The 27,995-nt window shown below is 40.9% G+C and overlaps 1 protein-coding gene and 1 pseudogene across 1 annotated transcript in view; one reads left to right on the top strand and one right to left on the bottom strand.

Moving 5' to 3' along the window:
* Positions 1 to 20,046, bottom strand: part of RNF2 (ring finger protein 2) — a 44,828-nt gene extending 24,782 nt beyond the window's left edge. The window contains exon 1 of the mRNA XM_027565568.1: positions 19,798 to 20,046. The gene's annotated coding sequence lies outside the window, so the exon portion shown is untranslated. The remainder of the gene's footprint in view (positions 1 to 19,797) is intronic.
* A 138-nt stretch (positions 20,047 to 20,184) lies between these two features.
* The window catches only part of LOC113906246, a 57,899-nt pseudogene continuing 50,088 nt past the window's right edge, over positions 20,185 to 27,995 (top strand).

Here is a 27,995-nt window from a genome sequence, read left to right as displayed (position 1 = left end):
GGTGTTAAAAGAGTTTAGAAATTTATTCAAGACTAGGCAAACCATGGAGCAATAATAAATTCTGAGTAAGCAATCCAACTGCCATCATAACACTGCCTGCAGTAAGCATCACCTCATAAAAACCACTCACAGCAGTTTAATCTAAAGCTACAGCTGTAAGACAGATACTGATTTCTGTAAGCTTCTAAAAATGCAAAGAAAGTGTTCTTTATTGGAAAAGTTGTTTTTGGATTCAACATCTGGAATAAAAAGCTAAATTACTTTCAGTAACCCAACAGCTTTATTTAAAAAGAAAAAATAATCAATTCCTATTTGGATTATATCTTTTCACACTATGGAACATAGAGCAGGAACCTTTCAAAGGTGATTTAACCAAATCTTCATTATCCAGTCTTAATTAAGTTTTTGAGTACTGTTGGTAACAGACGTAACATTTTTTGGTCTCTATGTAAAATTAACTTATTGTCACAGGAAAAATAAATGCTTTAAGGTATTTTTAAAGCATTTAAAATTCAGATCTAGATAATTTAGTGTAAACTGTACCCTCCTATAATACTTCTCATTACTATCTCACCTCCTCTAACATTACTACTTCAGTTCCCAAGCCCCTATGGATACTTTCTTAATAGCCCAAGTCAGTCTTTCCCCCAGACTTCAGAATGCATCAAGGGTTATTATCAGCCACCACCACTTATATGAGCAGCAGCCTTGTTTTCATTCTGTCCCTTCGTGTATCCATCTGAGACGTTTTGAGCTGTGATACTAGAGAAGACACCTGGGAATCCCATCAACAGCAAGGAGATCAAACCTGTCAATTCTAAAGGAAATCAACCCTGAATATTCATTGGAAGGACTGATGCTGAAGCTCCAATACGTTGGCCACCTGATGCAAAGAGCCAATTCGTTGGAAAAGACGCTGATGGTAGGAAAGACTGAAGGCAGGAGAAGGGGACGACAGATGAGATGGTTGGATGGCATCACCGACTCAATGGACATGAGTGTGAGTAAGCTCCGGGAGTTGGTGATGGACAGGGAAGCCTGGCGTGCTGCAGTACATGGGGTCACTAAGAGTCGAACACAACTCAGCAACTGAACTGAACTAATCACTGAACTGAACTAATCACAGGGGTGGGCTTCCCAGGTGACTCAGCAGTAGAGTCCACATGCCAATGTAAGAGACACAGATTCGATCCCTAAGTCAGGAGGGTCCCCTGGAGAAGGAAATGACAACTCACTCCCGTATTCTTGCCTGGGAAATCCCATGGACAGAAGAGCCTGGTGGTACAGTCCATAGAGTCATAAAAGAGTGAGACACGACTGAGCACCTAAACAAGAATCAGAAGGGTCCTTAAAAAAAGAGAAGGCAATATGATGGAAGCAGAGATATAAATCAAAGAAAGAAATCTGAAGATGCTATACTGCTGGCTTGACAACGGAGGAAGAATTTGTGAGCCCAAGGGCTGTAGGTATAGCAGCCTCTAGAAGCTAAAGAAGAAAAGGAACGTGAATTCTCCCCTAAAGCCTCCAGAAGGAACACAGCCCTGTCAACACCTTGATTCCGCAAGATCCACTGTGAACTTCTGGCTGTCGGAACTGTAAGATAACAAACTTGTGTTATTTTTTAAGCCATCATATTGCGGTAATTGATCATCGCAGCAATAGCAAAGTAATATACCACCTGAACCCAAATTATCAAGAGAAAGCCAAAGGGAGAGTGGGACAAAGTGAAAAAAATATGAATTTCAGTTAACTTGTCCAGTAGTCTTATCTTCTGCCAGAAGAAAATTAATGCACTCACAGGAAAAATAATCTTAATCTAGAGATGTAGTTCTCAAATTTGGCTCCATACAGGAACCACCCGGAGAGCTTTAACACAATTCTGATACCAAGGTTCCATTCCAGACTACCTGAATTATCATCTCTGGGGCTCTTGGTACGGTTAGAAAGACAACCACAAGGTTGGTGATGGACAGGGAAGCCTGGCGTGCTGCAGTCCATGGGGTCACAAAGAGTCGAACACAACTCAGCAACTGAACTGAACTAATCACTGAACTGAACTAATCACAGGGGTGATTCCATGATTCATTTATCCATGAAAACATGCATAGCCAGGGTGGAGAACCCACTGTTCTAGCTAAAGATTAGTTTTTAGTGATCCAAGGAAACTTCTGAGATTCCCAATTGGTACAAGTTTCTGAAACTGTCCCCCATAAAGATGTGGTTCACCATTCATCAAATGTATGTTTTGTTGACTTTATATTTTACAGTAAGAAGTTGCCTAGGCAAATTCCTAAAGGCAAAATTACGGGCTCAAATGGCAGGTAACTTTTTTTATTCAGACAAATACTGCTAAATTGCTAGACCACTGTACCCTTCTACCAATTAAGAATCAGCAACACTTTGTTTAAAAGCCTGCCTAATTTGACAGATGGAAAATAATATTTCATTGTTGTTTTCATTTGCAAGCTTCAACCATGAGTGAAACTGAGTAAATTTTCATAGCTTTACTGGCCATTTTGGGGGCTCTGTCAATTACTTATTCATATTCATTTCTATTAGTTTTTTAAAAGATAATTTGTAAGAACCTTTTCTGCTAAGGAAATCAACCTTTTGCCTGTCATGACTGTTAAATACTTCCCCCGTTTGTTGTCTTTTGCCTTCGGCTTCTTTAAGCCACAGATTTTATTTTTTATATATCTTTAATGTATCTTTCCCTCTATGGCTTCTTTGGAAAGCTAATCCATACTCTAAGATTATAAACAACATCAACCATAACCCATACTTTATTCTAATATTTCCAGAATTTCATATTTTACAAAGGTTGGGACCTTTTCCCCTCCACCCGCCCCTCATTGTCCAGGTATCATTTACCGTTTAGTTCATCTCTTCTCCGTAACGTCCACTGACAGAAGTTATCATGCTTTTAACTTAAAACAAAGATGGAAAAAGAGGGGGAAAAATGTATATATGTGTGTGTGCGCACACACACACACATATCCTTATGTAATATGTATGTGTGTGTACATGAAAAACTCTGAAGTAAAAGCTTAACACACTTTTTACATAGTCAACAATAAATATAACGCCTAATTCAGGTATAAAGAGTTTACAAATTCCCATAAGGTTATGGAAAATTAAAGTAAGCATTAGGCACACTGTCTCTTCCTCTCCCCTCTGCAAAGCAACACAACTGTCAGCAGGCTGACTTCCTCACAAGCAGTGAAGAATAAAGGCCCCCAGCGGTTTTTTCCTAGGGTTGTCCTCATTCTTGCAAAATACTTGTTGCCACTAGGTGGAGACAATTTTATAACAGGAAGATGAGTTACTGAAAGCAAAGTAGCCACAAATTTTCTACAAATATATACAAATAGTAAAGAAGGTCTGCTTTCAATTTTTGGGTAAACTAAGGCTGCTGCTGCTAAGTCGCTTCAGTCGTGTCTGACTCTGTGCAACCCCACAGAGGGCAGCCCACCAGGCTCCCCTGTCCCTGGGATTCTCCAGGCAAGAACACTGGAGTGGGTTGCCATTTCCTTCTCCAGTGCATGGAAGTGAAAAGTGAAAGTGAAGTCGCTCAGTCGTGTCCGACTCCCAGCGACCCCATGGACTGCAGCCTACCAGGCTCCTCCGTCCATGGGATTTTCCAGGCAAGAGTACTGGAGCGGGGTGCCAATGCCTTCTCCTAGTCATTTTAATTGAGGATCCAGTTTCCTTATTTGTAAATTTAAGAATTTATATTAAGTAATACCAAGAGCCCCCTTAGCCCTAATATTTTATAGATCAAAAGGCTTTCCTAAATGTCCTTTCCCTAATGGCTCAGCAGTAAAGAATCTGCCTGCCTATGCAGGAGACACAGGAGACGCAGGTTCAATCCCTGAGTCAGGAAGATCCCCTGGAGGAGGAAATGGCAACCCATCCAGTATTCTTGCCTAGGAAATCCCATGGACAGAGAAGCCTGGCAGGCTACAGTCCAAAGGGCTGCAAACAGTCAGACTCAACTGAGCAACTAAGTATGTCCTCTTGGGCTAAGAAGGTATTCTACTTCCAGCAACTTCTTTCAACTTGAAAACTTCACCAACCAAAACCAGTCATTTCCTCCAATCTTTTTTCAAAGCTGATCAAAAAGAGGTGTGTTGTGTATTAAAGTTCACACATCTAACACTCCAGGTCACATACAAGGCTTTCTGCACTTCCTCATATGTACTTCTCCACATCCATCTGGCATGTGTGCACACATATTTTAAACAATGAGCTAGCTATAGATTTTCCTCTGACCTGGTATCTTTGTGCTAGAAGTTGTACATCTGGAGGGGTTTCTTTGCTTTTTCCCTTGTATTTTTTTTCTTCTTTGCTCCATTTGGTCAGAACCTTCCATTTTTGTTGATTTCCTGAATTCTTAGTTGTCTGCACTCTGATAAGACATTCCCTGCACTTGCACTTAAGCTCCTGGTTCTCATCTGCCGGTCTAGATTTTGTAACCCTTCTAAAATTTTATCAACCTCTGCTTGCCTAAGGGGTTCCCAGTCAGCTGCTTCATCCAATTATTGAATCTAGTGAACTACTGGCAAACTACTGATTTACTTAGCTCTCAAACTCAGGCACAATCTAGGTTCTCAGCCCCGAACATGCACCAACTCTACCACAAACTAACCACATTCTTAGAGAAGGATTAATTTTCATTCTCCCCATGCTTCAAGATCAAGAGACACACCGTACACTGTTAATTTCCTGAGCAGAGCAGAAAAATTCTGAGTTCTTAAGTTGAGCAAGAGGAGCTACCAACTTCATTTCACATCCCTACCCAGATTACAAGAAACTGTAAACAGGGCAACATATTGATGTGTGTAAACAGCTTACTACTGACTGTGGACTACTGCTCTATGCCGTCAGCATACATGGTTGGCTCCCAATAAAAATCTGCAGATTTAATGGCAGAAACAGATCAGTATTTCTATCTCTGAGAGGAAGATGTGAAACACAAGGAAAGCATAAAGCAAAGCTTGAAGATTTACATATGCTTATCAATAATGGCAAAGCTAAAAAGAGACTTCTAACAACTAATGACTTTTAGTCCAAAATCCCACGTGCCAGAATAGATGTTTAACAACTTTGGAAAAGTGGTACACCTCCCGTTCTTGGGAGGAGAAATGCCCATCAAGTGCAGATTCCTGCTGGAAGGAGCAGAAATGCTGCTGAACACACTTCAGCAAGTGACAACACACGAGGTAACAGCAACATTCCCTACGTCACAGAAAATAGACCAACAGGGTCTACATTTCTCACAAGGGCATACTTTGTTCAAAAATTAAGCTGCAGAAAGGGACGGACACAGAAATTTAAAAATCACATTAGGAAAGATAAGAGAGAAAGCTGAAGGCTGATGTCTCCACATTCTCCCAACAACAACTGGAATAAGCCTTTCAGAAGACAGCTAGGCAATTCATTTCCAGAGATACAAACATTCATAATCTTTCACCCAGTAATCCCAGTCTAAGGAAATAACACTATTAATAATAACAGATAACATTTATATTTATCACTTTATATGAAATCTTTCTTAATCCTAACAACCCTATGAAACATGTACTATTAATTTCCTTCATTTAATAAATCAAGCCAAAATATAAATAACTAAATAAACAAGCAAGCAACTAGCTTAAAGTCTGCAGTGTCAGAGTAAAGACTCAAAACTCAGGTCTGCCTGACTAAGAAGGCCATGCCCTTAACTATCACACCGATTATTACTCCTACTACAACAGTAAAAATGCTGTCAGCACGGACACGTCTGCTGCATCATCAACAATGGGAAATTTTTTCAATCATTAAAAATAACAATTAGTCATACTATAGAAAATGATTAGTAATACTTATAAGGCAGAGAGATGAAAGGAACGACTAACTTGTAGTTGTGCTACAATTTGTTGTTGTTGAGTTGATCAGTCGTGTCTGACTTTTTTTGCAACCCCACAGACTAGACCGCCAGGCTTCTCTGTCCATGGGATTTTCCAGGCAAGAATACTGGAGTGGGTTGCCATTTCCTTCTCCAGGGGACCTTCCCAACCCAGGGATGGAACCCGGGTCTCCTGCATCTCCTGTATTGGCAGGCAGATTCTTTACCACTTCGCCATCAGGGAAGCCCCGTGCTACAATTACAGCTACGTAAAAGTTAACATTTTAGAAGGCAGCATGGAGTTGTCAGGAGTCTGTGGAGAGGGTTTCCCTCATTTTCCAACTCCTACTACTATTATGACCAAAATACAACAGGCACAGGTTTGAACAGTTTTAAAACAATAGATTACAGGAGTAAAGAATGTGTTTCTGGTGTCACTTTGGCACACGGGGTAGATTTTCTCTTGCAGAAAAGCAACTATTATGGAAAACAGCGGCAGCCAGACTGGGATTTAGGAGACCTCAATTCTCATTGTGGGTTCTTGATACTTCAAAAATGTAAACTGATTTCTCTTCTACCCTTATCTCCTGGTTTTTGCAACTTGCATCAAAAAACAAAGTTTAAAACTGGCAAAAAGCAGAGCCTGCAGTTTCAAAGGCTGGAGTCTTAGAAGAAAAATGAAACCAGAAATTTTTAGAAAGCTGTGTTACAGCTCTAATAAATCTAAAGATTAGCATAATCCCTAGATTCATGAAAGCAGCAAAAATTTGGCATAGCTCAAATATACCAGAAATCAACATGACTTTGAACAAGTCAATATACAGCTTTTAATTTATCTATAAAATGAGCATGCTTTAGGAAATACATACTTATTTTCAATGTCCATTAGGGCAGAGTTTCTTATTAGCAATTAAAAAATATATTTAAATGTGTATATATTAAAAATGTATAGATACATATGTCTACTAGGGTAAAGTTACTTATTACCAATTAGCTTTCAAAAATCTTTATGTGGGTTCTTCAAATAACCAATATTAAGAAGAGAAAACCATAATAATACTATAAAAAAAGAAGAACTTAAGTAGCTAAAGCAGCAAAACTCATTGTCTCCTAAGGAAAATTTATCCTATATTAAATAATAAATGGAAAGGAAAACTAACATTAATTTGATACAACAGACACTGTTTTCGGGCACTTTTTAAAAATAGCTTTCCCTCTACCTCTACTTTTTAAACAAAATCCTATAAGTTCATGGCCCTTGCTTAATTTTTCTAAGTCTATATGCCCCTTGAGAATCTGATGAAAGCTAGGAATTCTTATCTTGGGGGAGGGAATACAAAGATAAAAAAAACACAAAAGAACACACATACAAAATTTCAGACTATTCATGGATCCCTAAGAGATACCTGGACTGAAGGCCAAGAACACTTGCTCCACACAAAGAGTTCCAGATCTGCAACAAGGAAACAGAAGTTACCTTCTCTCTGTTTTCTTCAGCTGTACTACACAACAAGCTGTTGCCAACAATGATGCATTTATTCTAAGCAAAAATAAACAAACAGGACCTAATCACACTTACAAGCTTTTGCACAGCAAAAGAAACCATAAACAAAATGAAAAGACAATCTACAGAATGGCAGAAAATATTTCCAAATGATGTGACTGACAAGGGATTAAATTCCAAAACATACAAATAGCTCATACAGCTACACCACAACAAAAACCAAACAACCCAATTGAAAAATAGGAAAATTACTGAAATAGACATTTCTCCAAAAAAGATATACAGATGGCCAACAACCATATAAAAAGATATTCAACATCACAAATTATTAGAGAAACGCAAATCAAAACTATGTAAGGCACTGTCTTACTCCAGCCAGAATGGCCATGATCAAAGTAAACAAATAACAAATGTTGAAGAGGATGTAGAGAAAAGGGAACTTTTCTACACTCTTGGTGAGAATGCAAGCTAGTGCAGCCATTATGGAGAACGGTATGGCAGTTCCTCAAAAAACTTAAAATTGAGTTGCCATTTGATCCAGCAATCCCAGTTCTGGGCACATATCCAGACAAAACTATAATTTGAAACGATACATGCACCCCTAAATTCACAGCAGCACTGCTTACAATAGCCAAGACATGGAAGCAAACTAAGTGTCTATAACAGATGAATGGATAAAGAAGATGTGGTACATATATACAGTTGAATACCACTCAGCCATAAAAAGGACTTAACGCCATTTGCAGCAACATGGATAGACCTAGAGACTCGTACTAAACGAAGTCAAGTCAGAAAGACCAAGACGGATCCACACAATACCACTTATATGTGTAATCTACAGTGGGACACAAACGCACCTACGGATAACACAGAAACAGATGTGACAGAGAGACCTGTGGTTGCCAAGGGGGCGGGGTATGAGGGAGGGAAGGACTAGGAATTTGGGATTGGCTCATGTAAACTAGCATATATAGCACGGATAAACAACAAGAAACTATATTCAATATCCCGGGATAAAGCACATGGTAAGGAATGTATGCACACAGCTGAATCACTTTGCTGTACAGTAGAAAATAACACAACACTGTAAATCAACTCTGTGTTGCTGTGTGCTGTACTCAGTTGCTCAGTCGTGTCCAGTTTTTTGCGAACCCATGGACTGTAGCCAGCCAGGCTCTTCTGTCCATGGAATTCTTCAAGCAAGTATACTGGAGTGGGTTCACACTTCCTACTCCAGGGGATCTTCCTGACCCAGGGATCGAACCTCTGTCTCCTGGGTCTCCTGCACTGGCAGGCAAATTCTTTACCACTGCACTACCAGGAAAGCCCTTAATCAACTATACTTCAATTAAAAAAAAAAAGACAAATTTGTTCTTACAAAGATAAACTACGGAGACAATAGGTGCTACTTGTTAAATACTTCCATCTGGCTGCCACAATGAATGCTGTAGGTCCCTACCATCAACATCAGTACAAAGATAAAAGGAACCTTAGAATCCAACCACAAGGAAATGGATAAATACACCACGATACATCCACTTGAAATATCACACAATCATCAAAAATGTTATCAAGTTGATTATGGAATAGAAAATGTTAGTAATATCTAAAGTTAGATTTTAAAATACACATAAATTTAGACTTATATAAAAAACACAGTTAAAACTATGCTTTAAAAAGCCTAAGTCAGTCAGATCAGTTAGTTCAGTAGCTCAGTTGTGTCTGACTCTTTGCGACCTCATGAATCAGAGCACACCAGGCCTCCCTGTCCATCACCAACTCCCGGAGTTCACTCAGACTCATGTCCATCAAGTCAGTGATGCCATCCAGCCATCTCATCCTCTGTCGTCCCCCTTTCCTCCGGCCCCCAATCCCTCCCAGCATCAGGGTCTTCTCCAATGAGTCAACTCATCACATCAGGTGGCAAAGTATTGAAGTTTCAGCTTCAACATCAGTCCTTCCAATGAACACACAGGACTGATCTCCTTTAGAATGGACTGGTTGGATCTCCTTGCAGTCCAAGGGACTCTCAAGAGTCTTCTCCAACACCACAGTTCAAAAGCATCAATTCTTCGGCCCTCAGCTTTCTTCACAGTCCAACTCTCACATCCATACACGACCACAGGAAAAACCATAGCCTTGACTGGACGGACCTCTGTTGGCAAAGTAATGTCTCTGCTTTTGAATATGCTATCTAGGTTGGTCATAACTTTCCTTCCAAGGAGTAAGCGTCTTTTAATTTCATGGCTGCAGTCACCATCTACAGTGATTTTGGAGCCCCCAAAAATAAAGTCTGACACTGTTTCTCCATCTATTTGCCATGAAGTGATGGGACCAGATGCCATGAGCTTCGTTTTCTGAATGTTGAGCTTTACGCCAACTTTTTCACTCTCCACTTTTACTTTCATCAAGAGGCTTTTGAGTTCCTCTTCACTTTCTGTCATAAGGGTGGTGTCATCTGCATATCTGAGGTTATTGATATTTCTCCCGGCAATCTTGATTCCATCTTGTGTTTCTTCCAGTCCAGCGTTTCTCATGATGTACTCTGCATATAAGTTAAATAAGCAGGGTGACAATATACAGCCTTAATATACTCCTTTTCCTATTTGGAACCAGTCTGTTGTTCCATGTCCAGTTCTAACTGTTGCTTCCTGGCCTGCATATAGGTTTCTCAAGAGGCAGGTCAGGTGGTCTGGTATTCCCATCTCTTTCAGAATTTTCCACAGTTTATTGTGATCCACACAGTCAAAGGTGTTGGCATAGTCAATAAAGCACAAATAGATGTTTTTCTGGAACTCTCTTGTTTTTTTGATGTTCCAATAGATTTTGGCATTTGATCTCTGGTTCCTCTGCCTTTTCTAAAACCAGCTTGAACATCAGGAAGTTCATGGTTCACGTATTGCTGAAGCCTGGCTTGGAAAATTTTGAGCATCACTTTACTAGCGTGTGAGATGAGTGCAATTGTGCAGTAGCTTGAGCATTCTTTGGCATTGCCTTTCTTTGGGATTGGAATGAAACTGACCTTTTCCAGTCCTGTGGCCACTGCTGAATTTTCCAAATCTGCTGGCATATTGAGCGCAGCACATTCACAGCATCATCATTTAGGATTTGAAATAGCTCAACTGGAATTCCATCACCCCCACTAGCTTTGTTCATAGTGATGCTTCCTAAGGCCCACTTGACCTCACATTCCAGGATGTCTGGCTCTAGGTGAGTGATCACACCATCGTGATTATCTGGGGCATAAAGATCTTTTTTGTACAGTTCTTCTGTGTATTCTTGCCACCTCTTTTTAATATCTTCTGCTTCTGTTTGGTCCATACCATTTCTGTCCTTTATCGAGCCCATCTGTGCATGAAATGTTCCCTTGGTATCTCTAATTTTCTTGAAGAGATCTCTAGCCTTTCCCATTCTGCTGTTTTCCTCTATTTCTTTGCACTGATAGATGAGGAAGGCTTTCTTATCTCTCCTTGCTATTCTTTGGAACTCTGCATTCTTATTTCTTTCCTTTTCTCCTTTGCTTTTCACTTCTCTGCTTTGTGCAGAAGCGCGGTGGCCGAGAGGAGCTACCCCATGCCCAAGGTCAGGGGCAGCGACCGAGATGAACTACCCCAAGTCCGAGGTCAGGGGCGGCAGCAGAGAGGAGCAACCCCATGTCCAAGGAGCAGCGGCTGCGCGGGCGAGGAGGGCCGAGAGGAGCTACTCCACGTTCAAGGTCAGGAGGGGCGACCTCATCCAAGGTAAGGAGCAGCGGCTACACTTTGCTGGAACAGCTGTGAAGAGATACCCCACGTCCAAGGTAAGAGAAACCCAAATAAGATGGTAGGTGTTGCGAGAGGGCATCAGAGGGCAGACTGAAACACTGAAACCATAATCACAGAAAACTAGTAAATCTAATCACGTGGACCACAGCCTTGTCTAAATCAATGAAACTAAAGCCATGCCCTGTGGAGCCACCCAAGACGGACGGGTCATGGTGGAGAGGTCTGACAGAATGTGGTCCACTGGAGAAGGGAATGGCAAACCACTTCAGTATTCTTGCCTTGAGAACCCCAGGAACAGTATGAAAAGGCAAAATGACAGGATACTGAAAAGAGGAACTCCCCAGGTCAGTAAGTGCCAAATATGCTACTGGAGATCAGTGGAGAAATAACTCCAGAAAGAATAAAGGGATGGAGCCAAAGCAAAAACAACACCCATTTGTGAATGGGACTGGTGATGGAAGCAGGGTTTAATGCTGTAAGAGCAATATTGCATGGGAACCTGGAATGTCAGGTCCATGAATCAGGGCAAATTGGAAGTGGTCAAACAGAAGATGGCAAGAGTGAACACTGATATTTTAGGAATCAGTGAACTAAAATGGACTGGAATGGGTGAATTTAATTCAGATGACCATTATATCTACTACTGTGGGCAGGAATCCCTTAGAAGAAATGGAGTAGCCATCATGGTCAACCAGAGAGTCTGAAATGCAGTACTTGGATGCAATCTCAAAAACAACAGAATGAACTCTGTTCGTTTCCAAGGCAAACCATTCAATATCACGGTCATCCAAGCCTATGCCCCAACCAGTAACGCTGAAGAAGCTGAAGTTGAACAGTTCTATGAAGACCTACAAGACCTTTTAGAACTAACACCCAAAAAAGATGTCCTTTTCATTATAGGGGACTGGAATGCAAAAGTAGGAAGTCAAGAAACACCTGGGGTAACAGGCAAATTTGGCCTTGGAGTACAGAATGAAGCAGGTCAAAGGCTAATAGAGTTTTGCCAAGAGAACATACTGGTCATAGCAAACACCCTCTTCCAGCAACACAACAGAAGACTCTACACATGGACATCACCAGATGGTCAACACCGAAATCAGACTGATTATATTCTTTGCAGCCACAGGTGGAGAAGCTCTACACAGTCAGCAAAAACAAGACCGGGAGCTGACTGTGGCTCAGACCATGAACTCCTTATTGCCAAATTCAGACTTACATTGAAGAAAGTAGGGAAAACCACTAGACCATTCAGGTATGACCTAAATCAAATCCCTTATGATTATACAGTGGAAGTGAGAAGTAGATTTAAGGGACTAGATCTGATAGACAAAGTGCCTGATGAACTATGGACGGAGGTTCCTGACATTGTACAAGACACAGGGATCAAGACCATCCCCAAGGAAAAGAAATGCAAAAAAGCAAAATGGCTGTCTGAGGAGGCCTTACTGTGAAAAGAAGAAAAGCGAAAAAGCCCAAAGCTAAAATTTATTTCCAAAGGGAAATACATCAAAATTTAACAGCAATTAAAACTGAATACTGAAAGCATGATTTTTCCAGTTCTTAAATTATCCAATATTAAAAAAAAATTTTTAATAAACTGACAACTGAAAATTATTGTATTGGTTAAAAAGACAACTTAATAACATCGATTTTCCCCCATTCTTAGCTCTTAATTACTTTTAAAAGGACTGAGCAACATATTGCACATAGGAATTAAAACTAAAAACAATCCATTTAAGAAGTGAATGACAGCTTATGTACTCTGTGAAACTTCATGTTTCAGAATAAAATTAATTGACATTAAAAATAATGTTACTTAAATTATACAAAACCGTAACATTAGTTTTTCAAAAGTTACAGAGACTTTTGTGGAAAAAATATTTCAGGAGACTAAACTATGGTTTCCATGGTGGCTCAGGTGGTAAAGCATCTGCATGAATGCAGGAGACCCAGGTTCAATCCCTGGATTAGGAAGATCACCTGGAGAAGGAAATGGCAACCCACTCCACTGGTCTTGTCTGAAAATTTCCATGGACAGAGGGGCCTGGTGGGCTACAGTCCATGGGATCGAAAAAGTCAGACACGACTGAGTGACTTCGCTTTTTTTTAAACTATGATAAATTATCACTAGTTAACTCAAATTAGTAAATGAGACCCACCTCTGAAGACAAACGAAATCGATTACAACATTAGTAAAAGAGAAATTTAGTCTTGACATTTTAGACAATACTCAACTATCAATATCCTAGAGTCTTCAACGTGTTACCATTACTTTACAATTTGGAAGGAAATATTCCTAGAGGACAGCACCTCACAAAAAATAAAAAAGCTATAAAAAAATCTTTCCACTAATTCAACAAGGCATGTTTTCTTCACAAATAATGTCAATTAAAACTTTTAAGATCAGGGATAAGAGGGTAAGTTCATTAAAACTAAACAACAGATACAATTTCTAATCCTGCTAAATGTATTTTTAAAAGTACAGAGATTTTTCTCTAAGTGATATTATAAAACAGCATAAATAAAAATAGGTAGTTTCCAGTAAAAATAGTAATAGCATCTACTTCTACTCCCTCAGGCCCATCATTTAAACAATCTGTGAAGTGGTAGTTTTGGTCCTAGGTGTATAAATTTCAGGTATCGTCTCCTAAGATATTTAGTCCTGGAGAAAAGAAATTAATGAAGCACATCGACCTTAACAGTTACTTGAGGAGATTGAGAATACTACACAATTGACCAGACTTGGGGAAAGTAGGGTTACAGGACATCCACAATTCCTCCTACACCCCATATTTTCACTCTAACAACCTTCTTTTAAATATGAAGACTCAAAAACTTGGAAGTAGACACACAACTATTCCCAAGATCTCTTTCAAGATCCATGCCACAGATCAATCTCTGTCTCTTTCTTAACATACATCTTCTTATATTTACAATGCTCTTTGCTGTTTACCTCTTTTTACCTACATTACCTCTTATATCTTTACAAATAACCTCCAAGTTCAATGGGGATGCAACTTTTTTATTATTATTTTTATAGAAAAGAAAATAGACAGGCCAAGAAGCTTGCTAGTAGTGGAACCAGGCCTAGAAACCAAGTCTCCTGCCTTGAATTCTAAAGTGCCTTCTTCCATGCACAACACTACCCCTCTGTAACACAGGAAAGCCTTCCATAAAACATTTGGCTGGCTTCCAAGACAGCCGTCCCAGGCTGAATTAAACTCTATATAGTAAATAGTATAAATAGTGAGGGTTTAATGCAATTACTGGCATAGAGGCATACATCTTTTTATAAGTGAAAAATCAGTTGGTTTTAAGTTAAATCAACATAGTCTGTGTATGGTGGGGGAAACATGTAGAATAATTCTAAAAACAAGTCAAAATGAAGTATACAGATCTGCACATCTTACAATAGCTAACAGAGCCAGCATAATCAACACAGGGAGTAGATAAAAAGAAACAGTGGACAACTAAGAAGAATAATGTAAAAAGAAACTGCATGATGCTTTTATTTTTAGAAAATAAAATGAGGAGCTTGTCTTTTCTTCCTCCCTCCATCCCGAAATAATGGAAATTTTAGAACATATATTAGGCTATAAAATAGTAAGAGAAGTAGAAGAGGATTTTATTTAATAGCCATCAAAAGAAATCCCTACCAAAATGGCTGGCTCTGGACTATAACACATCAAAAATCCAAAGTCCTATTTCTAGTTCAGTTACTGGTAGTATACAGCTTACATGAACCAATTATTTTAAGCTTTCAATTCTCACATCTATTAAATCATAACACTCTAGCCAAACTATTTGCTCATGACCCTGGAAGGAGGAAACAATGTCTACAAAGGTAATGAGCAATACTTTAGTCCCCATTATCCACTGCAAAAATAACTATTTCTCAAACGTCTTCTAGGTGTGAAGTACTAAGCTAGGCTAAAAGTGCAGAGAAAATGATGGTCTTTATAATCTAAAAAAATAAAGCAAAGAGAAATACTTAACTAAAGACAATAACTGCATGATAAAATTAAGGCATCTCAGAGGAATGGCTTTCATAAGACATCAAACGGAATGAACCTGGGTTTGATCAAAACACCAAACAAAAATAGTGGTCATTAGGTTTAGCTGGGAAAAGAGGCAAGTAGGTTGCTTGTCCTCTGGATTTCCAAAGCACATCATTTATGTATTATTGCATTTAACACTCTGTACAGAAGTTTGTCATCTCCGCTTAGATTGTAAATTCCTCAAGAACAGAGACTTTATTCAATTCACTTTTATATTCCTAATTCCTAGCAGAGGATCTGGCACACAGAAGATAATCAGTAAATGTTTTTTAAGCAGGCGAGGTAAGGACAGGATTCCCTATCTAAATTATTTTAATCTGTATTACTTGTACAGGTCATTTACTCCTCGTCTCTACTCCAAAATCACCACTCGAGACTGCTCTGTGGTGCTGGGCTGAGACTGCGCAACTGCATTTCACCAACTCTTCTGCCAGGGGAGGTCCGTGTTAGGCTTTGCCAATGGAGGTAAGAAAGCAGTAGAAGGGCTGAGGGGACCTCCTTCTAGTCACTGGCAGCAACAATTGGTTCCAGCCTCCAGCTTCTTTCAGTATTCCCCAAAACTAGCCTCAACAGCAGTTCAACAAGGCTGACCTCAAAAGTTCAGAACTAGGCCAATAGAACCTCTTCTCCAAGCTCTTTGACTGATTACTATAATGTTCTCTTTCTGCTCTTATATTCATCTAACCATCTCCCTGTATTCTGTTCAAACTCCTATTGAACTTTCTATTTTGTCTATTGGACACTAATACCCTGTTCTTCTAACTGCTCTCCTCTGAGATAGATATCTTGTTGCTTTATTAAAGGGGAAAGTAAAGGAACTTTGAAATTATTCCTACAGATAAAATATATTTTAGAAAGAATAATGCCAAGCCCTTTAAATTTGTGTGTTACATTGTAACACAAATATCACTTAACTTTTGCAATTTAAACTATCCAGCATGCAAAGAAACACACAAAAAAGAGAGAGGAAATGAGAAATATTTAAACAGTTCAGGCTATTCCAAGCACACCCGCCACGTTCTCTCAGAACACAGGCATCCTAGAAAAAATGAGAGTACAGCCGATCTGCGACTCCGACTCCTCGGTGGTCTCAGTTCCCATAAGCCTCTCCTAGTATGAGCATGACGACATGCTGAATGTGATTCTTAAGTTTAAGGATTTTCTTTTTATTTGCTGTGTTCAACATGGCCCATAGTGCAGGCTGACTACTTCATCTAGTGTTCAGCAAAAGAAACAGCAATCTTCCAAAACTAAAGCTGAACTGAACTTACTGGTATGTTTTTCCCATCCTGAGAGATTTCAAGCGTAATTTTTTTATTATATGTGATTTTCATTTTACACATTGACTTTAGAAGCAAACTTCTTCATAAAATACAACTCCACGCTACAGCAGAGACACAGAAAGAAATCCCTCCTGCAGGAGCCCCAAATCAATACAACTGGTGAAAACAAATGACCAAAATACTTTGATATTTTTATATGGTTTGTTACTTCATTTAATAAGATGTCCTCACTAGACAATTTAATCTGAGGTTAATTTCAAAAATAATTTTTTATTATTGTACTTAATAAACTGAATTTTTAAAATTACAACAAAATGGCAGATAGTAGAGAAAAGGCAAACTCAAGCAATAAGAATCTTTCTCAGAATTCTTAGTAATGTATTTATATAGCTCCTGAGCATCCAAAAAAAGTATCACTAGGCCCAGATGTATTAGTCCACCTCTGCTGCCTATTAACGCAAGACAAAAGAGAAGTGAAAAAAATTGTAAACTTGAAAGTTCCACTGGAATTCCTCCACACAGCATAAAAACGGAGAGTGGGCCACCTGCTCGCTTAGCACCTATAAAGTCGGGGACTCATCACCTAGTTCCTGCCTATGGACATAATAACACTAGTTGCTACTTAACTGCCAAAAGTTTTGTTACCACAGTCAGTATATCTATGTAAAATCAACCAAGCTCTATGCCTAACAAGGGACACCAGAGGACCTGTTTGACACATTAGGTAGAAAAAATGAAAAATCTGACGGGGGAACAGACAGGATATCTCAACCTACAGAGAATGGACAGGGTAAATTTTACTGTACCTCTGTACTCAAATTATACCAGGATCTACTCATTTCAATGCAAACAATCATTCAATACGTTGCTATAATAACTTGTTGATATAAGGTTTCAGAGATGAAAAAAATCAGGAAATTAAATAACTAGTGTCTGATGACAATGTCTTCCACAACATGTCCAACAAACAACACTAATTAAAAATCAAGTGTAGATCTGTACACCAGCAGTCTATATCATCTTACAGTGCTTTCCCTTTTTTAAAAACTGTAAACTGTGATGCATTGTCTAGTTTCCCCAGATTTAACAAGCCAGTGAATACAAAATTCTGAATGCTTTAAATCATATCAGAAACACAGCCATGATTTTAATAAAGTGCTTTTTAATGTTAGCTCACTTCTCTCGCTGGAAGGAATTATGCTTCTGTGCTAATGTATAGAAATGAAACTGTCACTGAAACATCTGGTTATATATTATTCATTAGACATATATCACCTTTACTCCAAAGACTGCATAATATAAACACAAACCACAAATAAATCAAGTTAAAGAGATAGACCTGACACCACATGCTGAAGGTCAGCGATAGACAAATGAAATTCCAAAGATGTTTGCTGACCTGCTCCATATTTCTCTCCTCACAAACCTGGGAGCTAGCAGTCTGAGAGTTCCAACAGGCAGAGGAAAAACTCAAAATTCTCAGTATGCTGAATGTCTGCATTGTCTACATTATGTTAATGGTTCTTATTTAAAATTTTTCTATGCAGCACATTTGAGAACCATCAGCATATTTTTCTAATACTCAAGCCCACTAGCCTATTCTGGCAGTTGTCCTTCATAAATTCTTCATTTCACTCTCACACCTACTATAATTAACCTCAAATGTGTATTCCACAAAGGTACCTGAAGAAATATCACCAACCCTTAGAAAAAGTAAGGGGCCATATTTGCTGCGCTAGCCTTGGAAAATGAAGTCTTACATACCCATTGTTTTATTAAAAATTACGTTAAACGTACAAACAAGATTTTTTAAAAATACCTGTTGATTGTGACAAGTACAAATTTTAGGGGGAAAAGGCAATAACTAAGAGTCATATTGCTGCCATTTAAATTCTTGATAAATCAAAGGATGAAATAACCACTTTAAAAACACAAGTTCTACTACCAATCTGAGTTATTAAAATATTCAAAAACTACACTCTTTTGCAAGTGAGGAAAGTAAATTCTCTGCCAATTATACTAAGTATTCTAGCCGATCATCGTGGAACTACAAAAAGGAGATAATGCAATGCAAATCACACATAATTAGTTTTCAACATAATTCTCAGTCTAAAACACTGAAATCATGTCTCAGTTTTTTTAATTTTTAAAAAAAATAAAGCATACTACGAAAAGGCCGAATGCAAACCTATCCTGTTCACCGCAAACCAATCTTTACACACCTCCGAGGAACCTGACATTCTCAAACCATTTAACCACGTTAAAGGCACACATTCTCTAAAACTTGGGAGACCCAGGCAGTAGAAACCCAAAAAAGGTTTCAAGGAGATAAGCCTGTAAGTGGTCTTCGGGTCCCCCCAAAATAATCGCAATGAACCTCAAAGTTTTAGCTCAATTTTTTTTTTTTTTTTTTTTTTACTAACAGTAGCTCTGGGAGCAGGGAGACGGCTTCACTAGGAGGGAAACGATCCTGACAACCCGGACGAGGGCTCCCCGGCGACACTCGGGGCCAAAGCTCTCGCGTGCAAGACGGGGTTCAAAACGCGAAGCTTCCATCAGGAACAAACCCAGAAGCCCCCTCCCCCCTCGACTCCTCCGGGGCACCCTCGCGCGTTTGAGAGCGCAGCAACAGATACTCCCGAGCAGGCAGGCGGCACTCCAGGAATGTTTTCACCAGGAGGGGTCTCCCCGCCGCCTACAGGGAACCCCGACGCCAAGGAGCGCCTCGACACGCCAACCCCGACTCCAGCACCCCGGGGGGAGAGCGGGCTCGGCACACAAAGCGCCCCTACCCCACCCTCACAGCGCGGACACACACACCACACACACACCCCCGGCCGCGAGGGGGAAGCCCGAGGGGGAAAACCCTGCATTCCACGCGGTTCGTCTCCGGAGAGGGGCCGCGGAGAGGCTGGGGGCCCCGCCGGCCCAGGGAGCCGATGGGGTGCCGCAGCGTAGCCCGGGCCTCCGCGCAGAGCTAGCGGCGGGCGGTTCGCACGAAGGAAGGAATCCCCGAGCTTCGCCCACGGGGGGTCCTCCTCAAGCCGGACTCCCACCCCCGCCAAGACCCTCGAAGAAACGCAAACAATGAGAAGCCGCCTTCCCCCGCCATCCCCGCCCCGACAGCGGCCGGGGGCGGCGGCGCCATCTCCCCTCACACCCCCGCGGATACACACACCCGCCCCCCCCTCAGCTCCGGCCCCGGCGCGGCCGTCAGCGGCCCGCAGCCCCGCCGAGCTGACGCGCGGCCGAAAGCGCCGCGCCCGCGCCCCCTCGCCTCCCCGCGCGTCCCTCGCCTCACCGGCTCCTGCCCCAACCCGGGGCTCCGCGGGCCGCGGCCGGAGCGAGACTCGGGCACAAGCCGCCGGCGCCGCCGCACAATATGGCGAGCCTCGGCTTCCGCAATGGAGCTCGGGAAATACAACAGGGGCCGCTCAATATTCATGAGAGACCGAGGGGAAGCCGGCTTGGCCGGCGCGGCGGGGAGGGCGGGAAGGAGCGGGCGGGCGGGCGAGGGGGCGGAGGCGCGGGACGGGGACGTGCGCGGCGCGGGGAGGCCCGCGGCGCGAGGGGAGGGGGCGCCGCCGCGTGCTGCCGGGAGCGCCCGAGCCGCCGCCCCGCCCCGGGCCGCCCGGCCCCGCCCCTCGGCGCCCTCCGCGGGGCGACGCGGCCCCCGGGCAACGCCCGGATGACGGCGGCGCCACCTCGTTCTCGGCGCGCTCTCTCCTTGAGCTCTCCTGCCCCTGCCTGCGCCCCTCACTGCGCCTCCCTGGCCCGCTGCTGGGGTTCGCGCTCGCACTCCTGCTCTCGCCCGAGACTGCCTCCTGTTCTTACACCCATCCCACTCGGTAGACGTCCTCGTCAGGCTTTCACCTCTAGAACTTCACCTGAACTTCGGCACTCTGCCTTCCCCACCCCACAGCAACGCTTACACACACTTTCCGTCCTTGCAGAGTGAACCAGCAAGACCCAATTCCAGGGGAAGCGACCTGCAATGCTAAGCGTGTATTCTTGGACGTCTGTAAGCGTTCTCCTGGTTCTCATCGGTTTACTTACCTTGCGGCTGTTTGAATCCTTCCTCAGCCCCTCCCAGTATTATCTTCTGAGTTTGAGAATAAGTGATAGATGTAACAGATGTAGTCGTTACCTAAAACACAACCAATTAGTCTACCACCAAGTATATAAAATGTGAATAGATTACGCTACAAACTGAAATAAAGAGTTCCTGATCGCAAGATGTACTATTGGTGAGATGATCTGTTCTCTTGAAAAATAACCAACAATTTCAGGTAGTAAACTGAAGGCACTTGGAACACGAAGGAAGGGAGTGCACTGAGAATTGGGCAAACTAGGTTTATAGCCTCCAATGTGTCTCTTAACTGTGTGACTTAACTAAAGAACATAATTGTTCTGGACTTTACTTTCCTCAGTTGCAGAATGAGAGGATTGTGTTGAATGATTCTTAGGTCCTTTCCAGCTTTTGAACTCTCTAAACTCTCTACAAGCAATGCCAAATAAATGGTATGAATTTACATAAGATTTGGGGAAAGAAAAGGATCAATTCTAGCTGGTGTGTTAGCGAAGATTTCCTGAGGAGCTCGGAGCTGAGTAGGACTGTGAGGGATAGCTTTGGATAAGTAGAAAGAAAACAGGCGTTAAAATATTTAAGACAATGCATCATTTGCCCTACCTAACAATCCATTAAGATAAACAAGAGCAAAACCAGAGACTTAAAACTTCCACTTACTATCTAAGGCTTTAAATAAGAAATGACAATTCTCAGACTCTACAAGCCCTTCAAGGTTAAGCTGTTTTTCCAATGTGGAACAAAAAAAAAGAAAAGAAAATCAGGAATGCTCCTGCCTCTCCCTTCCTGTAAGGGTCCACTTTCTAGAGAGAATGCAGTTGCAGAAGTGTCTCCCTTCTTTGTTCACAACTGCATGTGTCATCACATTAATGCTGTTCATAATTCAGAACATTTTACTCTAGTGAAAATATATGCAAATAATACGTGGTGAGGTTATGATTTTGAGAATAAACTTTGTAAAAAAAAAAAAAGCACAGGAATTTTATGGATAAAAGCTAAAATAGTACTTTAAAAAGATTGACAAGAGAATTAGTAGAAAAATGGAAAAGTTATGGGATGTCTGGATTAAATGTGATTAACAAGCTAGACCTCAGGCTAGCATCCTTAATTTGAAAGACACTACTGACAGATTAATGGAGCTCGTATTATCTATTTTATCTCTTCCTCAGAAACTTGGACTGAGAGTGTTATGGAAGTCCCCTGACTACATTAATCAGAAAAGGCTATATTATGGTACAGTAGCAGACACCTCATCTCCCAAATCTTCATGCCTTAGCACACCAAAAGTTTATTGCTTGTTCATGATTCTTGTGAATCGAGCTTATTCTATTCCAGTCACTCCAGGAACCAGATTGGCAGAGAGGTCACCCAGAACACAGCAACTGAGTCTCTGTGACAGAGGAAGAAAGTGACTGAAGAATCCCTATGAACTTTTCACATCCTTAGGTTTGGAAGCAAAGGTCATGGCCAAAACTAGTTACGTAGCCTCCTCCATCTTCACAGGGACTGAGTCCCTAAACTGAGGCTGAACGGAGTTCAGGAGAGGTGGTGGTACCTGTGGACAACACTAATGTCAGTCACCCTGAGCCCACCAGTTCATTTCTAGATATTATGGAAAAGCTCTACGTTTTATTTCGTAACACTGGCTCTCTTGAATGCCTTCAAGAAAGGTATGTTTTCAAAAAAAGAAAAAAACCTCACTGTATTTGTTAAGAGTTGACTATCATATAAACAGAATGCACTTTTCATCTTTCTTCCCCCTTTTAAAATTGTATTGTACATTAAATCAATGTCAAGTCCATAGTCAGTCTATCAATAGTGGTTTGACATATCCAGCCTAATTCTTTTTGCTATTTTTTGACCCGATGTAAAGGTCACCACTTTCTAAAACATTTCCTATTAACACTCTCCCCTCTTGTTAAAGTAGTAATTATGTTTTAATCAGGAAGACACTAAATTAATACTATATAATACAAGTATTTTAGGTGGATGACTAGATGATTTCTAGTTAGAAAGTTCCTTTTCCCTCAAAACTTTAAAAGTAGTACCCTGTTAATCCCATGCTGAATTGGGTAGACATCTCTGATCACAAAAATCACCTCTTCCCTGGTTTTCTGTTACGGTGATACTGCAAACTGAGATTAGTTCAGCTTGGTCAACTTTTGTTGACCAAAAGTATTAGCACATAGTAGATGTGCTAATACTTTTGCACAGGTAGCACAAGTAGATTCCAAGTGCTTGAAATAAAGATGTTAATATTAACTAGGATACAAGTTCCTTGGGAGCAGAAATCTTGTTTATAAGAAAAAAAGTGTATATCTAGCACGATGTTTGGCATATAGTAGATGCTGAATAAATAGGCATTAAGAGAATGAAAGACTGGGAATCTTTGATCCCAGTGTGTATATGAAGTAGAATAGTTCATATGATCTTGGTATGTCTCACTGTACTGCATAAGAGCAGATATTTTTTATCAGAATTGCATTTAGTCCCCTAGAGGCTTTCTCTACTTAGACAGTTTGTCTTAAATGGAAATTCTTGCCTGCCTATTCTATATCCACCCCATGGATTTTTTTTTTTTTTTTCAGCTGTGCTCCAGATATCTAATTGTTACCTGCTAATCTGAGATGAAGATTGCAGTCCATCAGCATTTAATGATTTAATTATCAGTCCCTATGCTTTTGAACTGTGGTGTTGGAGAAGACTCTTGAGAGTCCCTTGGACTGCAAGGAGATCCAACCAGTCCATTCTAAAGGAGATCAGCCCTGGGATTTCTTTGGAAGGAATGATGCTGAAGCTGAAACTCCAATACTTTGGCCACCTCATGCGAAGAGTTGACTCATTGGAAAAGACTCTGATGCTGGGAGGGATTGGGGGCAGGAGGAGAAGAGGATGACAGAGGATGAGATGGCTGGATGGCCACTGACTCAATGGACATGAGTCTGAGTGAACTCCTGGAGTTGGTGATGGACAGGGAGGCCTGGCGTGCTGTGATTCATGGGGTCGCAAAGAGTCGGACACGACTGAGCGACTGATCTGATCTGAAGAAGCTATAGGGACTTCCTTGGTGGTCCAGTGGTTAAGAATACACCTTGCATTGCAGGAGATGTGGGTTCAATCCCTGGTCAGGGAACTAAGATTCCACATGCCGCAGAGCAACTAAGCCCCTGAGCTGCGATACTGAGCCCAGGTGCCACAACTAGAGTCCGAATGCAACAAAGATCCCACATGGCACAACAAAGACCTAACATATCTAGATAATAAATTAAAAAAATATATATGTGCTTGATTGCACATATTTTTTAAAAGAGGATTATATATATAAGCTGTAATATATATATATATATATATATCACAGTTTATCAAACACTTTTACAGTCATTATTTCACTGACTCTTCAGAACAGTTCTCCAAGGTATTATTCCTACTTCACGGAAGAGGAAAATGTCACTTCTGTGGGTAACTAACTGTCCCAAACATTGAGCTTATAGCAGAGCTGAGACTCAAAGCTGGGCATCTGACTCCAAGTCCAGGCTACACTCCATGATGCCACTTATGCCTTCCCTCTCTGTGCTACATACGCAGCTCCAGCATTTTTCTTCTTTCTAATGGGTAAGCAGGCTGAGACAAACACCTCCACAGAGGTGCTCTCAACACTAGTGTTTATTCCAAGCATTTAATCATCAGTGTGGTTCATTTTAAAGAAGCTAGAGACAATGCTATATATAATAGATGCTATATATAATAGTATATGAACCTGACCTGTTGACAGAAAATCATCAGGTTTTGTTTTTGTTTTCTTAGAAAAGTTACATAAGAAAACAAAACTGAAAGGTAGGTTAAAGGACTGGAATATATTGAGATTTAATCACTATAAGAAAACAAAAACAAAACCTGAATCTGCTTGCCAGTGCAGGAGATGCAAGAGATAGTGCTTGGATTCCTGGGTCAGGAAGATCCCCTGGAGGAGGGCATGGCAACCCACTCCAGTATTCTTACCTGAAGAATCCCATGGACAGAGGACCCTGGCAGACACCAGTCCTACTGCTGCTGCCGCTAAGTTGCTTCAGTCGTGTTCGACTCTGTGGGACCCCATAGATGGCAGCCCACCAGGCTCCCCTGTCCCTGGGATTCTCCAGGCAAGAATACTGGAGTGGGTCGCCGTTTCCTTTTCCAGTGCATGCAAGTGAAAAGTGAAAGTGAAGTCTCTCAGTCATGTCCAATTCTTCGTGACCCCATGGACTGTAGCCTACCAAGCTCCTCCATCCATGGAATTCTCCTGGCAAGAGTACTGCAGTGGGTTGCCATTTCCTTCTCCCGGCAATAGTCCATGGGGCACAGAGACTCAGACACAACTGAGCAACTGAGTGCACACACACATACACATTTATAATATAATTTTCAAGGGATTCCCTGGTGGCTTAGAAGTAAAGAATTCGCCTGCTAATGCAAGAGACGCCTGTTCAGTCCCTGAGTTGGTTAGATCCCCTGGAGAAGGAAATGGCAACGCCCTCCAGTATTCTTGGCTGAGAAATCCCATGGACACCACCACCACCACCACCATAATTGTCAAACTACATCTACCAGCATCTTTATTTGCCATCTTTTAGATTTGTTGTGCTTTCTTTGAAAGGGTGAAATTAAGTAGGAACGTTGTAGGAAGGCCTAAAGAGACCTGTAATTCAAGGTGGCTTCAGGAAGCAGGCAACTCGAGATTTACTACCTCTTCAGCTGAAAAAATATAGCTCTAGCCACAAGCTTTAGTGAAGTTTTATTTGTATTTCAACATAGTGCATTTCTTTTTGTGACACTTCCCTTGGTGTTTTAGTTCATTGTTCCTTTTTATATTCCCAAGACAATCAAAATAATTGGTGCTACTCTTAACTGTTCAGCTTAGAGTTAAACAGATTAAATGAGATGGGCTAGTTAAGCTTTGGGGGAGAACTAAATACTATTGCTATTTCCCTCCTATGGAGACTTGGAATGGTATTTTATATGTCCCAGATGTGGCCACATTCTGCCTAACATCTGTTAGTGCATTTTATTAAAATAATGAACTAGCATGTGTTTGAAAAGTCAAAAGAATGAATAAAAGTTTTCATTCTGATGCAGCCTGACTAGCCAACTGTTTCTTTGTAGTTAATAATGGAGGGTACTATTGTGATATCCAACTTGATATATAAAATAAAATGTGATTTAATAATTACTGGCTTTAGTTTTCTAATATAAAGTAAGTTTATTCTATTCAAACAAACTTTGTAAGCTTTTTTCCTTTCAAAATGTTTACTGCAAGCGGTGAGAACTGTGCCTTGACGTTGATCTAGGAACACCAAGAATAATCCTGGAAACTAACAAGGAATAGATAATTAAGATCAAAACTTAGAACTAAAATGGATATTTCTCTAGAAAAGAAGGCTGAAAGAGCCCCAGGGAAAAAGTACAGATGAAAAGTGTGAAATATTTAAATCAAGTTACAGCTTGTTCAAACTGCCCGTGTGGACATTTTAATTTTTCCCACGTAAAACAAGCCACGGAAGAATAGTTTTTGTGGGGTGAGAGAGTGGAGGGTAAAGACCCCTCTTATCTAACACATTTCTTGGAAATGTTTTTTAGTAAAGAATTTAAAAGAACTGCTAAATCCCAAGCAGACAAAGAAAATGTCTTTTTATTTTAGACTACATCAAGATGTAGAAAACTCTGCAGTATCCATCTGCTGAATCATTAGCATTTTATACTCCACAAAAGTAAACCATTTACATATGCATCAAAGAACATACTGAAGTAGGTTATAATTCAGGTAAATATGAAAACCATTCTGGTCAACCAAGAATACCAAGGTTTTATGTGTTACATCCAGGAAGATATATTTTCTAAAGATTTTAGTCTGTAGAAAAATATTTGTTTTATGTTTCAGTGTAAACAGTGTATTGAAGAACCATTAACTTATAGTATTATTTTCGTTTCAGGTGTACAACTTGGTGTTCTGATGTTTTTATAGACTGCATACCATAAATATTATGAAATATTGACTGTATTCCCTGTGTTGTACAATGCATCTCTGTGACTTATTTATAGCTACTAGTTTGTACCTCTTAATTCTTTTACTTGTTCTGCCCATTCCTCACCCGCACCTCTCTGGAAACGCCTCGTTCGCTCTATCTGTGAGTCTGTTTCTATTTTATCATATTTGTTAGCTCGTCTTGTTTTTTAGATTCACCGAGGAACCAGAGATCAAATTACCAACATCCTTTGGATCATTGAGAAAGCAAGAGAGTTCCAGAAAAACATCTACTTCTACTTTATTGACTGTACCAAAGCCTTTGACTGTGTGGACCACAACAAACTCTGCAAAATTCTGAAAGAGATGAGAATACCAGACCACCTGACCTGCCTCTTGAGAAATCTGTATGAAGGTCAGGAAGCAACAGTTAGAACTGGAAGTGGAAAAACAGACTGGTTCCAAATAGGAAAAGGAGTACATCAAGGCTGTGTATTGTCACCCTGCTTATTTAAGTTATATGCAGAGTACATCATGAGAAATGCTGGGCTGGAGGAAGCACAAGCTGGAATCAAGATTGCCTGAGAAATATCAACAACCTCAGACATGCAGATGACACCACCCTTATGGCTGAAAACGAAGAAGAACTGAAGAGCCTCTTGATGAAAGTGAAAGCGAAGAGTGAAAAAATTGGCTTAAAACTCAACATTCAGAAAACGAAGATCATGGCATCTGGTCCCATCACTTCACAGCAAATAGATGGGAAACCAGTGGAAACAGTGACAGACTATTTTGTGGGGCTCCAAAATCACTGCAGATGGTGACTGCAGCCATGAAATTAAAAGATGCTTACTCCTTGGAAGAAAAACCATGACCAACCTAGACAGCATACGAAAAAGCAGAGACATTACTTTGCCAACAAAGGCTCATCTAGTCAAGGCTGTGGTTTTTCCAAGAAAGCTGAGCGCTGAAAAATTAATGCTTTTGAACTGTGGTGTTGGAGAAGACTCTTGAGAGTCCCCTGGACTACAAGGAGATCCAACCAGTCCATCCTAAAGGAAATCAGTCCTGAATATTCATTGGAAGGACTGATGCTGAAGCTGAAATTCCAATTCTTTGGCCACCTGATGCGAAGAGTTGACTCATTTGAAAAGAGTCAAGTGAGTGATGTTGGGAAAGATTGAAAGCAGGAAGAGGAGAGGACGATAGAGGATGAGATGATTGGACGACATCACCGACTCAATGGACATGAGTTTGAGTAAACTCCAGGAGTTGGTGATGGACAGGGAGGCCTGGCGTTCTGCAGTCCATGGGGTTGCAGAGTCAGACACGACTGAGTGACTGAACTGAACTGAACTGAAAGGAAAATACACAGTATTTATTTTTCTTTGTCTGACTTATTTCACTAAGCATA

This window comes from Bos indicus x Bos taurus, chromosome 16, assembly GCF_003369695.1.
Source record: "Bos indicus x Bos taurus breed Angus x Brahman F1 hybrid chromosome 16, Bos_hybrid_MaternalHap_v2.0, whole genome shotgun sequence".
Classification (NCBI taxonomy): domain Eukaryota; kingdom Metazoa; phylum Chordata; class Mammalia; order Artiodactyla; family Bovidae; genus Bos; species Bos indicus x Bos taurus.
The sequence above is the reverse complement of the archived record's forward strand: the minus strand, read 5'-3'. Positions and strand labels throughout refer to the sequence as shown.